The sequence below is a fragment of the Schistocerca nitens genome, chromosome 3 (genome assembly GCF_023898315.1).
Source record: "Schistocerca nitens isolate TAMUIC-IGC-003100 chromosome 3, iqSchNite1.1, whole genome shotgun sequence".
Taxonomy (NCBI): Eukaryota; Metazoa; Arthropoda; class Insecta; order Orthoptera; family Acrididae; genus Schistocerca; species Schistocerca nitens.
In genome coordinates, this window is record NC_064616.1 from 214,332,481 (window position 1) to 214,346,733 (window position 14,253).

The window sequence follows — 14,253 nt, forward strand, 5'->3', positions numbered from 1 at the left end:
CGTTGTCTAACCGAACACCATAAAGAGCAAAGGAGAACCATCTGTGTGGAATTGCTTCCTCGTCATGTGGCTGAGGGTGACAATTTCTTGTCAAAGATTGTTACAGGCGATGAAACATGGGTTCATCACTTCGAACCTGAAACAAAACGGCAATCAATGGAGTGGCGCCACACCCACTCCCCTACCAAGAAAAAGTTTAAAGCCATACCCTCAGCCGGTAAAGTCATGGTTACAGTCTTCTGGGACGCTGAAGGGGTTATTCTGTTCGATGTCCTTCCCCATGGTCAAACGATCAACTCTGAAGTGTATTGTGCTACTCTTCAGAAATTGAAGAAACGACTTCAGCGTGTTCGTAGGCACAAAAATCTGAACGAACTTCTCCTTCTTCATGACAACGCAAGACCTCACACAAGTCTTCGCACCCGAGAGGAGCTCACAAAACTTCAGTGGACTGTTCTTCCTCATGCACCCTACAGCCCCGATCTCGCACCGTCGGATTTCCATATGTTTGGCCCAATGAAGGACGCAATCCGTGGGAGGCACTACGCGGATGATGAAGTTATTGATGCAGTACGACGTTGGCTCCGACATCGACCAGTGGAATGGTACCGTGCAGGCATACAGGCCCTCATTTCAAGGTGGCGTAAGGCCGTAGCATTGAATGGAGATTACGTTGAAAAATAGTGTTCAAATGGTTCAAATGGCTCTGAGCACTATGGGACTCAACTGCTGAGGTCATTAGTCCCCTAGAACTTAGAACTAGTTAAACCTAACTAACCTAAGGACATCACAAACATCCATGCCCGAGGCAGGATTCGAACCTGCGACCGCAGCGGTCTTGCGGTTCCAGACTGCAGCGCCTTTAACCGCACGGCCACTTCGGCCGGCAAAAATAGTGTTGTGTAGCTAAAAGATTGGGGAATAACCTGGTGTATTTCAATGCTGAATAAAACAACCCCGTTTCAGCAAAAAAAGTGTTGCATTACTTATTGAACTGCCCTCGTATATAGGTATGCTGGCTACCTCTCCACATGTGCTGCGCTTAAGATCAGCACAGGTGTGAATGTTCACCTGCTAAATCCTATCTTGCAGGTAGCCTCACAACCAGAAATCACAGGGTGTGAGATCAGGTGATTGTGCCGGCCAAGCATTTGGAAACGATCGGCTGATAATTCGACCGTTCGGAAATGTGTTTCAGAGAAGCAGGTGAACTTCACGAGCGATGTGCTGTGGGGCACCATCTTGCATGAAAACTGTTGTGTTCAATGCGTCTCTCTTATGTAGGGCGGGTATGCCATGCTGGCGAAGCACATCGCAGTGACGCTGGCCAGTAACATTGCACGTCTTTGGTCCTGGAGTGTCAACCTGTTCAAGAAAGAAGGGGCTAACGATGAACGTAGCCGTGAAGCCTCACCATACGGTGACACGTACACCACACAGAGGAACTTCATGCACAGTGCAGAGTCCCACAACGGGCAATTCTGTGTTCACTTCACCCGTCAGACAAAAATGATCTTTGTCCATAGGATGGTCCAGGGGCAGCCCTTGTCAACTTCAGGTCTTGCGAGAAATTGGAGAGCGAAGTCAACACGTCGTTGTGAGTACTGTGGTGCAAGCTGCTGTACGATATGCATCTTCTAAGTACACCATCTGAGAATCGTTCGAAGCACCCTCTGTACAGTGGACCACGGGATGTTCAACTGTCGTGACACAGCACGCGCACTGCCTGATGATCGGGAATTACGCGCAGCTTTATCTGCCGTAGCAACAGCGATTTCATCAACCACCTGTGGTGCAAACAGTCGTCGGCCTCTTCCCGGAGCGACGCCCGGTTCTCCACTTCATTCGAACTTCATCATGCTCCGCATAGCAGGTGGAGACAGAGGACCCTTCCGTAATCCTTTCAGCCAGCGATATTCACGAAGTGCAGCTGCAGCATTACTGTTGTTTTTGTAATAGAGCTTCACCAATAATGGACTCTCCTTTTGTCCAAGCTCACGTTGGCAGGTCAAAAGTGGACTGCCACCGGTCAAATGTGTGAGACTATGAATCACGGCATCTGGTGGCCATAGTTCGAACTGGACGGTGGCGCTGTGACGCATGGAAATCATGCACCCCATACTCTAGACAATAATGCAATAAAGTTTGGTACTCGTACGGTAATTAGTTTCCTTGTGAAAGAGTTTAATTATAACCACTCTGTATTATGCCACTCTGAATTAGTTACACTACTGGTCATTAAAAATGCTACACCACGAAGTTGACGTGCTACAGACGCGAAATTTAACCGACAGGAAGAAGATGCTGTTATTATGCAAATGATTAGCTTTTCAGAGCATTCACACAAGGTTCGCGCCGGTCGCGACACCTACAACGTGCTGACATGAGGAAAGTTTCAAACCGATTTCTCATACACAAACAGCAGTTCACCGGCGTTGCCTGGTGAAACGTTGTTGTGATGCCTCGTGAAAGGAGGAGAAATGCGTACCATCACGTTTCCGACTTTGATAAAGGTCGGATTGTAGCCTATCGCGATTGCGGTTTATCGTATCGCGACGTTGATGCTCGCGTTGGTTGAGATCCAATGACTGTTAGCAGAATATGGAATCGGTGGGTTCAGGAGGGTAAGACGGAACGCGGTGCTGAATCCCAACGGCCTCGTATCACTAGCAGTCGTCATGACAGGCATCTTATCCGCATGGTTGTAACGGATTGTGCAGCCACGTCTCGTTCCCTGAGTCAACAGATGGGGACGTTTGCAAGACGACAACCATCTGCACGAACGTTTGCAGCAGCATGGACTATCAGCTCGGAGACCGTGGCTGCGGTTACCCTTGACGCTGCATCACAGACAGGAGCGCCTGTGATGGTGTACTCAACGTCGAACCTGGGTGCACGAATGGCAAAACATAATTTTTTCGGATGAATCCAGGTTCTGTTTACAGCATCCTGATGGTGGAATCCGTGTTCGGCGACATCGCGGTGAATGCACTTTGGAAGCGTGTATTCGTCATCGCCATACTGGCGTATCACCCGGCGTGAATGGTATAGGGTGCCATTGGTTACACGTTTCGGTCACCTCTTGTTCGCATTGACGGCACTTTGAACAGTGGACGTTACATTTCAGATGTGTTACGACCCGTGGCTCTACCCTTCATTCCATCCCATCAAAACCCTACATTTCAGCAGGATAATGTACGACCGCATGTTGCAAGTCCTGTACGGGCCTTCCTGTATACAGAAAATGTTCGACTGCTGCCCTGGCCAGCACATTCTCCAGATCTCTCACCAATTGAAAACGTCTTGTCAATGGTGGCCGAGCAACTGGCTCGTCACAATACGCCAGTCACTACTCTTAATGAAATGCGGTATCGTGTTGAAGCTGCATGGACAGCTGTACCTGTACACTCCATCCAAGCTCTGTTTGACTCAATACACAGGCATATCAAGGCCGTTATTACGGCCGGAGGTGGTTGTTCTGGGTACTGATTTCTCAGGATCTACGCACCCAAATTGTGTGAAAATGTAATCACATATCAGTTCTAGTATAATATATTTGTCCAATGAATACCCGTTTATCATCTGCATTTCTTCCCGGTGTAGCAATTTTAATGGCCAGTAGTGTATTTTGTCACAGGGATGAGTTCAGATAAACTAACGTTCAACTCATCGTACATTGCATGGGGTTTTGAATAATTACGTGCGAGATATTTTAAATTTAATTTTGTGTTTCGTTGCCGTCACGGGTGGCCGAGCGGTTCTAGGCGCTACAGTCTGGAACTGCGCGACCGCTACAGTCATAGGTTCGAATTATGCCTCGGACATGGATGTGTGTGATGTCCTTAGGTTAGTTTGGTTTACGTAGTTCTAAGTTCTAGGGGACTGATGACCTCAGAAGTGATGTTCCATAGTGCTCATAGCCATTTGAACCATTTTGTGTTTTGTTTCACTGTTTCACTCAGCTTTCAACATCAGAGAGACTATGAGTGAGGGATAAATCAGTTTTTTTTGGGAAACGTAAGAAAGAAACCGAGGTGGTCCCCATAAAATACCCCGGCGGAAAGAAATGCAGCGCCCGAAATGACAAGGCACATTTTACTAACAAGCGATGTGATAGGAAGTTCATAGTGTACGAGCATACGATAACAATTTATGGCCAAATGAATCTCACATGTCACGGTAAATTATGCCCAAACAATCGTACCAATACACAGTGTACCCCATCTCGCGGCAGAGCAGGTGTGTATTCAATGCAAAGGATCATAAAGGTGCCGGACGACATCCTCCAAAAAGATTATCCTAAGCATCTTGCACCCTTTGTCGCAATTCAGAAATCGTTGTTGCAGGCTTTGGAGGACGTAAGCTCCCACTTCATATGTGTTAATTTGGCGAGAGATGTGGTGCTTTTCCTGGTCAGAAAAATTGTACACCACGAAGAACACGTTGCGTAGCGGCAGCCGATGCGGACGTGCATTTTTCTGCTGAAAATACACATCATCCTCCTGTCGAAGAAATACCAGTAGCACGGGGATAACAACCTGTGCAATGTAGCGGGCACTGGTCGCTTTACTTCTACATCTACATCCATATTCCGCAAGCCACCTGACGATGTGTGGCGGAGGGTACCTTGAGTACCTCTATCAGTTCTCCATTCTATTCCAGTCTCGTATTGTTCGTGGAAAGAAAGACTGTCGGTATGCCTCTGTGTGGGCTCTAATTTCTCTGATTTTATCGTCATGGTCTCTTCCTGAGATATTAGTGGGAGGGAGCAATATAGGGGAAGGCGGGGAAAGATGGGGAAGCTAACTTTAAACCCTTACAAAAGGGACAAAAATATACAAATTCAAGTAGGTTTGATTATCATTTGTTTACTTAACCATTGAATTACAATAGCATGCAAAGAAACCTGCAAACTTGTTACATTTAATTAGAAATATCTCGATTTGAAACAGAATCTATCAATTCCCCGTCTTGCCCCATATGCGGGGTAAGATGGGGAACTAGCATTAATTCATCTCTAAAGCTTAAATAAGGATTGGAATAACGAAATCATGTGACGATGAGGTTTCGAAACATGGTTCTGCGAATTATAGAATCAGGTATTACGTTTTATTTAGGCCTCTTACTTTTACATAGTACACAAGTGTTGACAACCTCGCATCATCACTTTCTATCCCTGCACAAGTGTCGTGGGCCCAGCGTCCGCAGCTAATACACCGTATCCAGCCTCCTTCAGAGGAGTCATAGCAGTATAAACTTTCTTCACTCTCTTCCTTGTTGTCATTCGAACTTAGTTTATTATCCTTTGAGCACGAAGGGGTGGTTAAGACGTCAGGAACCTTCGTCACTTTTTCGTTGTCATTATGTCATTTTGGTGGTATCTCAAGTTTATTAAACGTCTTTGAGAAGAGTTTTCGTTTACATGCAGCACGTTTGGGGACTCCTTTTCGTTTAATTTCTTCAGATAGTTCACTCCTATGAGGAGATTCGGTTAAAACAACGGGTTTTCCACGCCTGTTAGATGGTTTCCTTTTTATTTTTTTAGCCACCTTTGGAATAGCTAACACCATTTCAGGGCTGGTAACCTGAAAGTTAGACGAAACAGAGGCTTGATCGTTAGTTGTTAATTGTTCAGGTGTTTTACGGCTTGACAACATCTCTGGTATTTGGTCTTCCGTTTCTGTAACTTCAGATGTGTGAGCTTGATGAATGTCTGTAGTTGAACAGGGAAGGTAATCACTTTCTTGAAACACATTTCTGTTTACAGGCCAAATGCCTGTTTTCCGAAACCCGTTCACTGCCGTGGACATTGTAGCTGAATGAATGAGGGCTTTGCCGAATAAACTTGCGATATAATGCAGCGTAACAGCTTTTCCAGGATGGGTGCGAAGCCACGATCTTACTTCATCTTCGTAAAATTTACTGAGAGGTTTCATAAATGCCACGTCCAATGGTTGAAGACGGTGTGAGCAGTGTGGTGGCAAACACAGCAAGACAACCCCATTTTCGCGGGCCACATCTATCAGTTCTAAATTCTTGGTAAGAAATATTGGTCTTTCCTTTGCCGCTCCAATAAATGCAATAAACTTCTTAAACCAAGTCAAAAATAGTTCTTTTGTCATCAAGCCAGTTTCTTGGACTTATGCCCAGGCACCGGGGGGCAGGCCAGTCTCAAACGCTTGTTGCATTCGTTTTCGAGGTTAAATTAACATAGGTGGTACGTAGCACCCCGACGCTGAAACACAGATTTCTGCAGTCCGCAGCTCGTGGTCGTGCGGTAGCGTTCTCGCTTCCCGCGCCCGGGTTCCCGGGTTCGATTCCCGGCGGGGTCAGGGATTTTCTCTGCCTCGTGATGACTGGGTGTTGTGTGATGTCCTTAGGTTAGTTAGGTTTAAGTAGTTCTAAGTTCTAGGGGACTGATGACCATAGATGTTAAGTCTCATAGTGCTCAGAGCCACAGATTTCTGCAGTCACAGTCTGGCCTCTTTCTGCGGAAGTAACTGCTCTCACCTGTCTGCGCCCTTTCAAAGCAACCACCTTTGTGAGACCTTTTGGAATGACAAACCAGTCTCATCGCAATTGATAATTCTGTCTCCCGTAAACTTGAATGTGTCCAATTGACTTTCTAACAGATCGAAAAAACGATCTACAGCAACTCGATTAAACCCCATTGCTCGTGCGATTGATGTGGCCTCTGGTTTTCGTATTGTTAAGGTAGGATTTCGTGCAAGAAACCCATTTAACCAATCTCTTCCAGCAGATTTAGCTGCAGTATTAAATGGATGTTTGATGTTGTTTCGTTCAGCTAGCTGAAAAGCAAATTCACAAAGTTCTTTAAGTGTTAGGCCAAAATACTGTCCTTCCATTTGTGTTAAGTAGTCTTTAAGTACTGTCTCTTGTTCTGGGGTAAACACACTACTGATTGGTCCCAACCTTTTCACAACTGTATAGCCAGGATTAACACGTTTCTTTGCCACATGTCGTTCAATCGTTGTCTGTGGCACGTTGAACTGTCGAGCAGCCCTGAAAGAACCCATATGACCTTACATAACAGCATTTACAGCGCCTTCCATTGACTCCAATGACCAATCTTGCCTAGACGTTTGTCACCGATACTTGCGAACCATCTGAAATAAAACACGTGGAACGTACTGTTGAATCAGATCATTCCTGGTAATCTAAATTATATAGTAAATACCATATTTCCAATAGTCAGTCGTTAAAGCATAGCAAGAATACTTACTTTGCACGTTTTGTGTATTTTTATTCACCATATAGCCTAAGGCATACTTTGTAATGATATAGGAAACGTTGGAATAACGAATACCATTCTATTTACAACTGTATTCAACGTATAATGTACGTGTTCGAAACCCGTAGCGAGGTAAACACATGAGACGATAAGAACGTAGTGGTTGGACAAATAGTAGGGGCAACACGGGGAAGCTCCCCATCTTGCCACACCCCGTCTTGCCCCCTACCATGCTGTCAGGTTACGTTACGCCTAAATGAACACTATTTAGTGAACATTGACTACTGACACAGCAGTTTACTGTTAATAAGACGTACTATTCAGTGCTATATAGAGTCTGGACAAATGTTCACCAAACACATGTTTTAGGACCTCCAACGGTGTAAAACATTGCAAATCAGTATAACAATTGTGCGTTCCTTGCAAAGCTCACAGAAACCGCCTCGAAACAAAGGTTCAGCAATGTCAACTCACTCGGACCTGTGTACTGATGATGTAGCTATCCACAGATGGCAGCACTCCAACTGTAGCTTATAGCCCTTCCTCGTCTTACACCACCTCCCCGTCTTGCCCCGCCTCCCCCTACTGCTTGTCTCCTCGATGAAGGTTATGAAACGTCCCCTTTTGACAATTTTACACGACTGTGCTTAACCTGACGCACAATATTTTTTAGCGCAACGCAATCTGACTTTCAACACACAATGTTTTGTTAGCGCAACGCAATCTGACTTTCAAAATTCTCTACAAGAGAATGGCCCTGACTAACATTAAACTATACCTTTCACAAATCACTTACCTCACAAAAATCTTCGCTGCTCAAGCTACTGCAATACAGCGAGCGCCACTACTGCCAGCTAAATAAAAGATTCAAACTATGGAAGGCACTAACTACTGATAGGGATAGTTAGCAAATGAAAGATATTAATAGAGAACAAACAATGTATTTACCTTGATATCATGACAAATTACAAAACTCCGCCATCTCTCTCCCCACATCCACCACTGCTGGCGGCTCACCTCCAACTGCCCAGCGCTACGCGCTGTTCACAGCCAGCTGCCTAACACTACAATGGTTGAGTATTACAACAATGCAAAGCAGCCACAGACTGCACACGGCACAGCCGGTGATTTTCATACTGAGGTGGCGTTATCAATAAAAAAAACCTAAACAGCCTACTTACATAGCCCCCATGCTCCCCACAAAAAAATTTTACAAATTTTTTTGGGCACTGGCCAATACATATTTGTTAAAATTTTTCATAATCGTAATTACAATAACAAAGAAATCAAATGCACACACTTATTGATACAATGTTGGTCAAAAGCTAAACTTTCTCACAGTCCATAAAGACAGTCCTAATCGTTCATCACAGTAAAATATCAGTGTTTTTCTCAAAGTCTGAGCAGTAAAAGAAAATGCACACGGAAGTAGTGGATTTCCATGCAGTCTTGAAGAAGTATCGTTGTCCTTCCAACGGAAAGACAGTGCTGACTGTTGACATGCTGACACGTAATGGGCCACAACAGAGCAAACCCACAGCGTAGTCTATCGAAGTTTTGAAGAATATCGTTTGGTAGGTCATCACAGAGCAGACCCACTGTAGTCCTGGTAGAGATTATGGTATTGGTGGGCCACCAGAGGCGCAGACCCACTGCAGTCCTTGTAGAAATAATGGTATTGATGGATCATCAAAGATGTAGACCCACTGTAGTCCTTGTAGAAATAATGGTATTGGTGGGCCACCAGAGGTGCAGACCCACTGTAGTCCTTGTAGAAATGACGGTACTGGTGGGCCACCAGAGGTGCAGACCCACTGTAGTCCTTGTAGAGATGGCCAGCAACCATCTGTTGTGACTGTGCAGGTGCACAATCACCATCGAAGAGTCTTGCGGATAATGTAGCAAGTCCATAACCACCACTTGTGCACTCACAAAGTTTTTGGAATTGTCCTCAGAACCAGCAATGCTGTTATCCAGTCCCTTGCTGAATCATTAAATCACATGCAAACACTATCACTCCCTACTTCTCACATATTGTCCATATACTATGACCAACAGAAACGTGTGCAGTGAAATGTAACTTACAAGTTACTTAATTTGATGACCTGGTGTCAATTACAATTTTATAACATAAGAATACAATTACAAGGGTACAGAAAACATCATTAAAAACATAATAGTAGAGATAACATTCGTAGTAATAGGGGCTTTACAAAAGAATAGAAATAAACATATACATCAGTGTTACAAAAATAATGACATAAGTACTTACATAAAGATCAGAATAACTTTTGAAACATCACCTCCACATATGAGCAACAAAACAGAATTTACCAAGTAAATAACATAGTATTAGAAAAATTCTACAACATAGCTCTAATCAGCTAAACACATAAAGACAGGAAAAACACAAATACACAAGGGTACACAAACACATAGAGGGCTGACACAAAAGGAATGGATAGGGTTCGTTTTCAGTGTAACTTTTGGTACTGCAGTATTGTGCGAACAAAACCTTTTTTGTTCTTGGAGATCTCCCTGTGTTCATCATTATTCCCAAAAAGTCCTATCTGTACCTCTTTTCTGTATTCCAACCATAAGTCTTTCAAAATAAATATGGCTCATTGTACAATACTCATTTAGGCCCAAATCCTTTTTTTATATACCTTGTCAATGCATTGCTTCCAATTCATCATAGTTAGTTTCTTATATAGTCTACCCCCTCTTAAGCTAACTTAAATCTACTGAGCTCAGATATATATACCAAGGGACGAGGCAATGCAGCATCACATAAAACAATCAACATCAATGACAAAAATTTCAAACTGGCAAAGCAAGCTACAGTAAATCTAAATTACCAAGCAATTCAACATTACAACTAATATGAGGCAATGCGCAGCAAACAATAAAATAATCATTAGTAAAACTGGCTTAACAGCGTAATACAAAGTCAAATTCAGTAACATTATGCCTGGCAAACAGCAGAAGCAAAAGCAATAAATTATATCTAAACATGACAACGCTCAAGCAGAAAAATATTACAGTAAAGACAACAATGCAGATAAGGGAAATGTATAATCACATCTTAATGTCTAAGTAATTAAAGTGGTGCACCACAAAAAGTTATTCTACCAAAAAAAAATTACCCAGTAGTTGAAAAGAAAATTCCGTATGCAATTCCTGTGAAGTGAAATATTTTTTTTTATGCTCCTTCGTTTTTTTTTTTTATTTACTCGATCTGTAGACAGAAAATATTTACATTAATACATCTATAAAATTTTATTTTTACCAATGCTGCAGTGCAGCTAGAAACTAGATATTAAACAAAATGGGCAAAGCAAGGCGTGAAACGTCATTCACTAGCCATATGGCATTTCTCTCAATTAGCACGACAATAGCCGTGAAATGTTTCTCATCGTTTTCAAGTTCGACCCTGTCGTTTTTGCGATGCTCTCTACAAAGGAAGGGTAATGGCCTCCCTTTTTTTTTTTTACCTGTGCCGCTGAAAAAGGGGCTCGCAATAATGGCCCCTTTTTTTTTTTTTTTTTTCAGGCGTCTGACTCAGCTGTGTGCCCGCGACGCATTACGTGCAGGTGGTCACTTAACTTTCGTACGGAAATATTTACGACAGCAGTTTTCACTACAATGGCAGTCTTATATTACAAAAATTCACAGGGTGAGAATTTGCGTTACCAATCTGTAGAAACAAAATCTTATTGATATAACAGTGTCCAAAAAAATTTTCGTCGGCATTGTGATACATTCACGCATTTACACACATTTCATAACTCTTAAAGTACGATCTTGGTTTCCAACAACCTTTTCCACAAATCAGAGTGCCCTAATCACTATTCATTATTCCTTACCTTATTACACATATATAAATTCGTCGACGCTTCTTCAATACTTCATCATTAGATACATAGCATAATCAAATTCTTCATATAACATTAGCTTATTAATCATAAACATACCTCAACAGCATAATACACATCGTCGTCGTAAAAATAACATCATAATACCTCAGTCAACTCTCAAAATCGTCGTAGCTTTCTGCAATAATGTCAAAACCTAAAAAAATTCTCTGCTCATTTCAATAGTGTCATCTACCTCAAACGTACTTTAAAATCATGATTCCATACCAAACACATCATTCAAAGCTCACATTGTATCACAATGGTTCCGAAAAAATATGAACAGTTTACAAAGTACAAACAAAATACAATTTCATAAGTGTGAAGTTATTCAACTGTGTAATTACGTAAGCATCTGTCACTGACGTAGTAAAAAAAATGTTTGTCTCTCTCAGTTAAATGATCTGATAGCTGTGTAATACTGTGTTGGAGAAATATGGTACCGATGTGTAAAGTTGTATAAGCAAATACCATATTAGCTAGGGCTCCTTGTGCGTGCCAAACACATGGTACACAAAGTAAGCGTGTACCCCCCTGAGGATTAATGTAATTATACCCTTAGGTGTTACAGATTACAGCAATGGAGTGAAATATATCTCAGAAAACTTTCTTTGTAATTCAAAAATCTTTAAAAATAAATGTTTTAAGTACAAAATTAATCACTCAAATATGTGTCCTGTAGCGCTAAACTGTGCGTCATGTTGTAAGATAATCTCTGTGGAAGTCTCGTAGTTATCGTCCTCCGAAAGCTAAGTTCTACAGAAGTCAATGTACTTACCTGATGATAAACAAAAGTGAAATGCTTTGCGTATAGATATCTTAGTTATTACGCTTATTGCCGTGATGAGGAAAGTACTGTACTGTAACGTATTGTTGTGCTACGAAAAAGGCTGTCTCATTGTTGCTATACCACAAAAGTTACTACTAAAACATGTTTTTCTTTCCAGAAGAATTCAGAAAAACTGTGCAGATATAAAACAGATACACCGCAAAAGCAACATTGTAAACTGTCACTCATTAGTAGCGTCGTGATAACATCGTGTAGCTGTCACATAAACTAACCTCTGTGTCATCTGGTATCTCACAGAAAGCACTTTAATTTCAGAATGTATTTTCAAATAAACCAAAATGTTGCATTAAAATCTCAAGTTAAAAAAGCACATTATCTCTCAATAAACGGTTTTACGTGTGAAATGTGGTGTAAACCTTTGCTCTTCCTAGTATGCAGAGTTTCAACTTTAACGCAATTGTCAAGTAGTATACGTCGGTAAAGAATACTGGAATTTTTCTCAAGGTTAGCGTCTGTGTTATTTTTCTCGGAGCCAGCGGGCGCACGCGGCTGCCTGCTGTGCGAGTCATTGTCTGTTTCTTTGCTGGCGCGCGTCGTTATTCGGATTAGGAGACCGAACTTCTACAAATTCGCCTTGCCGAGAGGGCCCAGCTCTGTTTGAATCCTGCCAGTTCTGATGCAATTCAGGTCTGTCGTTACGATCACATCGTCTGTCGTCATGTCGGTAGTTTCTGTGGTTTCTTTCTTGTCGGTTAAGTGGTGGAGAATTTCTCCCTGAATCGTAACTGCGCGCTGGACCGTTGCGTCTAAAGTTATTTTGTCCCTCGTAATAATAATTGTTTTGGTTCCCATATTGTCTGTTTCTCTGATTGTCTCTGTGATAGTCATTACCGCGGAGAGGTGATCTTTCCCTGTAATTATTACTACTCTGCCAACGGTTGTTATACGGGTGGTGTCTGTTTCGGTCACGATTTGTGTTGTGAGAATAGCCTTGTCGCGTCCAGTTATTATTTCTTTCATCGCGGAATTGCGACGGATGTGATCTGTAATTGTTGTGCTCGTGGGTTCCGCGATTGTCAGTGTCAATTTCCAGTTCTTGTAAGAGTCCTTGAAATGCTTCAATGTCGTCTTTGCAACGTCCTGCCAAAATAATATGTCGCAAATGTTCAGGCAGTTTGATTAAGCAAATGCGGATGAGTTCTGAGGGGCTGTATGGGTTTGACAGGTACTGATTCTTGTGCAACATGTCTTCAAAATATTTCACAAGACTGGAGAATTCAGATTGTTCGAAATGTTTCATCATTATGATGCCATGTTTTACTCGGTCTTGTGTGGCTTGAGACCAATATGCTGAGAGGAAGGCATGGTAAAATTCTCCTTCACCATGACAATCGTGAATGACCAAACGCATTCTTACAGCTGGTTCATTCTCTAAATAGCCACACATAAATTCTAATCTGTGTTCTAATGACCAGTTAGGGGGAAAACAATGAGAGAATTGATGGAGCCACGCTTGTGGATGAATGTCGTTGGCAGAATTTTTAAACGTTTTGAATTTACGTGTAGTAATGAACAGCTTATAGTCAAAGTCATCATGTCGGCGAGTCGCATATCGGTCATTGTTACGTCGTTTCGGCGGTTCCATTTCAAAATTCGGTGCACCTTGCCAATTTCTTTCATAATTTCCGAAATGCGCTGTGTTATTATTTTGTGGCTGTTCCGTATTTCTATGTCTCTCTTCCTGTATTGGAGCGCGAGTGTCCTCTGAAATATGTAATTCTTGTATTACTTGTGTCAGCTGATCTTGTACTTCGCGGATTTCTCTTTGGTGTTGCGTATTAATTTGATTTTGATTTTGTTTGAATTTTCTAATTTGTTCATACTCTTCTGTGTCAGTGAAGGCTACAGGTCTTGTGTCATTCAGATCATCATCTACCTTTGTAGATAAGTTAGTGACCTGATCCGAAAGTTCGCCTACTTTCTCCGATAGTGAACACATTTCCTCAGTGTGTTTTTCTGAACCAAGTTTCAGAGTGTCCATTTGTGTTGAAATCAAATCTACTATGTCCTTCAAGTTTTCCTGAGTTTTTGCAAGTTGCATAACCGAATCGGTAGATGTAACTGAGTCAAATTTAGCTTGCAAGGTCTCATGATTTTCATGAACAGTAGTTTGCAGTTCTTTTATGGCTGCTTCGTGATTCTGTAGTGCATTTTCATGACGCGAAAAAATAGGTTGGAAATGCTCACAAATTTGTGTTTTTACGTCATTACAGACTTTTTGACATTTCGATTCAATG